General features: G+C 42.6%; 1 long non-coding RNA gene across 1 annotated transcript in view; it reads right to left on the bottom strand.

Moving 5' to 3' along the window:
- Positions 1-2,857: 2,857 nt before the first annotated feature.
- LOC116673970 (uncharacterized) overlaps positions 2,858-5,886 on the bottom strand; it is a 12,336-nt gene continuing 9,307 nt past the window's right edge. Inside the window, exon 3 of the long non-coding RNA XR_004327931.1 lies at positions 2,858-2,867. This is a non-coding gene — a long non-coding RNA (uncharacterized LOC116673970). The remainder of the gene's footprint in view (positions 2,868-5,886) is intronic.

Below are 5,886 nucleotides of genomic sequence, written 5' to 3' on the forward strand. Positions count from 1 at the left end.
GTGTGTGTGTGTGTGTGTGTGTCTGTGTACAAATCATGCACTAAGTGGGATAATAATACAGTGACCCCGGGAGGCAATGTGATTAAATTATAATCAGCACTGATTAATTAATCTATAATATTTATTCCTATTATGGCGAGGGGAGAGGCGGTGCAGAGCTTAGAAAAGGTTATGTGCGCACGCTCCTCGCTCTTTGTCTCAGTGAAAGCGACGCTCGGGGGCGGGAGAGGCGACAAGGCCCCCTTGACAACGCAGGCAGAAGGTTATTGCTGATACCAAACGCCCTGCATGCAATTATCTGTCACAACAAATAATTAAGAGGGCTGATAATGAGGAAATTAACATTTCCATTGTGGAGCTGCTTTATTGTCTGCTTGGGTCACTGCAGAGGACGCTTCCAGAGCGACTGAATGGATTATCTTTCCTGCGTACATGTGTGCGAGGGTGTGTGTGTGTGTTGCAGTCTTCAGAGAATGATAAGCAGGGATGTATCGTAGTGAGTGTGTCTTTGTGCGTAGGCATTTTTTGTGAAGAACACCACTGTGCAGCATAGAGACCCTCTGGGTGAGAGGAAAGCAATCAGTGTTGCCAGGTTTAAGTGGCACTAAAAAGCACAATCAGAGCATTAATCCTACACGTTTGTCTTAAGTGTATTTTTTCTGTCCAACGTGCTGGAAATGTTTTTTTTTCGTCTTTTTTTGACTGAAACGGCTCATGATGATATTTTGTTGAAACTAAATATGGTCGCAAATCCGGCTGCATCTCGACAACATTCAACACATTAACTCACTAACAGTTTAACGCACTTGTTGGCGCTGATACAATTAGATAAGTTGATTTATTTATTGAAGCAAAATTGATTACTCAATCAACTTTTTAGATAATCGACTAATAATTTTGCGTGACTAAATGTCTTTTAGTTTTGGACCACAATCTTCACAACATCAAGTCAAACACACAACCATTAGAATATTACTGGGTAGTAAAATTTGGCCTACAGTAGGTGTAAAGAACTAAAATGAGTTATTGTGTGTCCAGCCTACCGACCTCATCGCATTGTCTTCTTCATATCTCTCAAAAAGTACAAAAAGTATTCCAAAACTTCAGGAGGCGCCCCAAATGAAATTTACCCGCCCAGCAGAAAAAAAAGAAAAAAAACCTTGGCAGAAAGTGGACGTGGACAGAAACGCCCCTCGAACAGGCAACAAGGGCGGATAAGTTTGACAATGAACCCAAGTCACAATATGAAGCTGCGTCTCCACGGCAACGACTTGTTTAGTCACATCAGAGGATGAGGCAAGGTTGGAAGTGAGAGAGAGGGGGGGAGAGAGAGAGGGTTGGGTGGGGGTGGGTGGCCATGTTGGGATCTCTGGGTGGGATCAGTGTTTTCACAGGAACTTGACCCCCAGAAACACACTCACACACACACACACACACACACCGAAAGGCCCTGGTTGCTATGTGTTTTGACTGATGCATCTTTGACGCTCTGTGTTCAGCCAAGTTTAGGTTTTCTGTGTGTGTGTGCGTGTGTGCGTGCCTGCGTGCGTGCGTGCGTGCGCGTGTGTGTGTGTGTGTGTGTGTGTGTCAAAATATTTACTGGCTTTTGAACTTCTACTGATTGACTCAAATGGGTTCAGAATTGCCCCCTATGTCAAAGTGTGTGTGTGTGTGTGTGTGTCTGTGTGTGTGTGTGTGGTGTAGGTTGTGGGGTGTGTGTTGGTTGTGTGTGTGTGTGTGTGTGTGTGTGTGTGTAGGTGTGTGTGTGTGTGTGTGTGTAGTGTGTGTGTGTGTGTGTGTGTGTGTGTGTGTGTGTGTGTGTGTGTGTGTGTGTGTGTGTGTTGGCATGACCGCTCTCGCTCTGCCCCCTCCCCACCCCTGCGGCTCATATTGAGGGTGATTTTAATACCCCGACATGTTTAGGAAGAGGCATTGACACCGTATTGTTTGGCCACAATGGCAGGCAGACGAGGTCGGGGGGGAGGCTGCGGACAAAAGGAAGAACAAGCGCCCCCGGTGTCTCCCTTTCACCCGCCGTGTCTAGACGGCGATGTTCCGCGCAGGAAGAAAAGAAGAAGATGGAAAGAGAAGGGAAAGGAAGAACGTAAGGATGCTGTGGAGGGGGGGGGGGGGGGAGGGGGTCAGTGTTGTCCTGACAGATGAGGACAGGCAAAAGGTCAAATTGGTCCCAACCTTCCGTATCTGTGGCGCGGAGGTGAGAGGTAGGGGTGCAATTCACACATTTAATCACGATACGGTATTATACAAATAACAAACAATATGTACTAGGGAGGTCTCGATCCCGATCGAAGTATCGGATCGGAGCCAATTTTTTTTAACTGATTGGGGGTCGTCATTCACCCCGATTACCTTACTCCGATCATTTACATCAGCTTGTTGTGATCACCGCCTTCAATCACACACACACGCTGCGCCACAGACACAGCGCCAGGCTGCCTGGACGCCGGCACTTTCAAACCAAGATGGCGCGCGGCCACTCACCAGTGTCCGTCCAGGGAGCGTGTCGTAGCTCGCCAGCCCTCGGCAACAAGTCAAAAAACGTCTGTCATCTGTCTTTTACCGAAGCTGATTACTCCAATTCTCCACTCCTCCTCTGTGATTCCACCAGGAACCAAGGCGTACGGCTGTTATTCCCAGGAGCCGACAACGGACTTAAATCAAAAATTGACTCTTGAGCGTAAGTTTAGTTTTCGGTGTCCAGCGGGGAGAGAACTGTTTTGCTGTCGAGAGAAAAGACTAATGTGCTGCACTAAGTTAAATGTATTACGCTTAAGACATAGTTTTGTTACTTTAGTCTACTTAGGAGTTATTTTTGTAAACATAGAAACAGTGTGCAGCTCCATTATCTGAGCAAGTACAAGTATCGGATCAGGACTAGGTGTAGGCAGATATTCAATATTTTAAAAATTGGATTGTGATATCACAAAGTCTACCAACATACGATTTTAATTTGATTCAATTCAGGGGCCTGCGATACAAGTCAATACATAGGCCCATACACAATCAGTTACATTTTTACAAAAAGAAATTAAAATATGATTTGACAATGTCAATCAAAAACAAACTACTCTTTTTGATCAAAAGAAGAAACATGAAGTGGGAATTTCAAAATAAAGGCGCACCTTAAAGATGACAGTATGTATCGATATTTTTACTTTCTATTAAGAATATTTGAGCGTTGATGATTGAGACGATATATCGATAAGATCAATGTATCGTCGCACCGGTGGTAAGAGGATGATTAGGGGAAATGGAACAACTACAATAATGCTGCCTTCAAGGACTGTTGGATAAACTATAATCATGACTTGATATGACTGGTTGGGTTTTCTATGTTAGTTTCTGTGGGGTACAGTAGGAGCGGTAGAGCATGACAGTGGAGCAGTTCAACCCATTATTTCTCTTATTAGTTATTTACTCATGAGCTTTAGAGTTGCTGGTAGGCAGATTTTTCACATTTGGACAGAGCCAGGCTAGATGCTTCCCTCTGCTTTCAGTCTTTGTGCTAAGCTAAGCTAACTTTCTCCTGGCTATAGCTTCATATTTAGTGTACAGACTTTAAGTTGTATCGATCTTGTCATTTAACTCTAGGCAAGAAAGCAAAATATTGTCCTATTCCTTTAAATCAGCGTTTTATAAATTCATTTTGATTGTAGAGGTAATATTGTGGGATAAATAAAGGGTTAACGCTGCTTCACTGTCATGCTCTGCTGCTCCTTCTGAAAACCCCAGAATGCATAATAGAAGAGGGGGTTTAATCAATTCATGATTACAGTTTTTCCTTGTGACTAGCGAATAAGGAAGTGAAAGGGAATAAGTGCATTTCCCAAAAATGTCAAACTATTCCCTTAAAAAAATTAAAAATTAACACAAAAGCAAATCCAGTTTCTAACCAAAATCTTGTGACTGAAAAACAAAATGTATTTTCAATCATTAAAGTCAAAATTACAAGGAGTATTTCAAGGCAACACAAGCCCCTTCATCGTCAGTATTTACAACATCATTAACATGAGAGTCGGACAGTAACCGGGGTATTATTGTCCATCTCCTGTCTACTGTCCCCTGCAATCATGACGAGGTTCCGTTTTTTACAATTTTGTAGCGTAGCTTTTAATTCTAAACTTGCAATGCATTAAATGAGACTGTGTTCACCACAAACCTGACATTGTGAAAGTCTAGAGCTAAAGCACAGGCAGGAAGCGAGAGACCAAGAGGACAATGGGGAGTCAGACAGACATAGACAGATAGGCATGTGGCTATAAATGCACATGCCAGTGTAGATGAGGGTGTGTACATGTACAGTATGTGTGTGTGTGTGTGTGTGTGTGTTTTGTTGGATGCTCGGCGCAGGTGGAAGCAGTTCCGCAGGGGTGTAGGGACCCCCCAGCCTTCACCAAATCCTTATTTTAGCCCTGCGCTAACTATTCCGGTCCAATAAACCTTTCAACCCGAGGGCAGTAAATCGCCAAACAACTGGTGTGGTTGGCCCTGCCACCCACTGTGACACACCAGCAGGCGGGCGTAAAAATGGGCATGTCAAATGCCATCAGAGAGGAAACTCTAGAGGCCTGCCGGCTGTGTGTTTCCCCCTTCCTATAGAAGAAGAGATAGAGAAACAAGCAGGAGGGCCCACAGAGGGCCCATGGGAGAGAAGGGAGCAGATTTGGCTGTTGACCTGGCTCTACTGTCAGAGCAAATAACAATAATAATGATAATATTCAACAAAACAGTAATTAACTGTGTGAGACCTTAATGTACAAATGAGCTAAAAACAAGAATGAATATTATACAGAATATAGGTTATAGCAAAATAAAGAAGCGGTTTGGCATTCCTAGAGTGAAATGACTAATTGATCATCAATTTTAAAATGCGTCCAACATTTCACAGCTGACCAATGAGACGCAATGTTCACGCTCTCCTTCCAACGTTTAGACCAGCTGTGCACTGATTACAAAGAAATATGGCTTGTTTTCATTCAAGCATATGAATGAATGAATGAATGAATGAATGAATGAAATGAATAGAATACTCTTAACTCAGAGTACAAATGCTGGCCTTCTCTGGTTGAAAGCTACAAAGATCTTTGGCAAGACCCCAAGTAAGGGGTCCTTGAGTCCAGATTATTTAGTCAAACCACATATCGTACCTGTGTTGTATGTCCTTTAGTTTCCACACTTGACATCCTCCAAAACATATTTTAACTTAACCTATTCTGCCATTTTTATTCTACTGGCAATGCAATGTACTGTAAGTGTTTTAGGGAGGTCAGAGGTCAAAATTCAGACTCCTGCTACAATAATGATATTAAACTTAATTGGTGTTGTATTGTATAACAAAGGGCTTTATATTTGAAAATTAAAAAGAAAGAACAGTTAAAGTGCAGCAAATGACATATATATATATATATATATATATATATATATATATATACAATGCTTACAATGCTTTTTAGGGCGAGTAAATGCTCGTTTATTTGTATTGTCTTTCAGCAACACGGCATTCCAACTTGACATAAAACATAAGACATTAAACAAGATGTATTGATGGGATATGGTTTGTCACTGATTCTGCAAACCTCAGATTCTTACAGGCGGGGAGTTTTAGAGCTGAGGAGTCCTGGTCCCCTTTAGTCTGGAACTTAAGGACAGCCAGCAGAGGTTAGACACCTTTCATCACGTCGACGGCCTAAAACAAAACTACTGAACACTTTCAGCGTTGTTTGGGGAGCCAGAAGTAAAGAGGATGTGATGAGGGTCCCATCACCAGCACTGAACTATCTTCAACTACAACATGATAAGAGGATATTCAACATATTTAATATTTCAGTGTTCTTCCAGTTGGATCACTTCAGGTGTTTTGGCTCT

This window comes from Etheostoma spectabile, chromosome 24 (genome assembly GCF_008692095.1).
Source record: "Etheostoma spectabile isolate EspeVRDwgs_2016 chromosome 24, UIUC_Espe_1.0, whole genome shotgun sequence".
Lineage (NCBI taxonomy): Eukaryota > Metazoa > Chordata > Actinopteri > Perciformes > Percidae > Etheostoma > Etheostoma spectabile.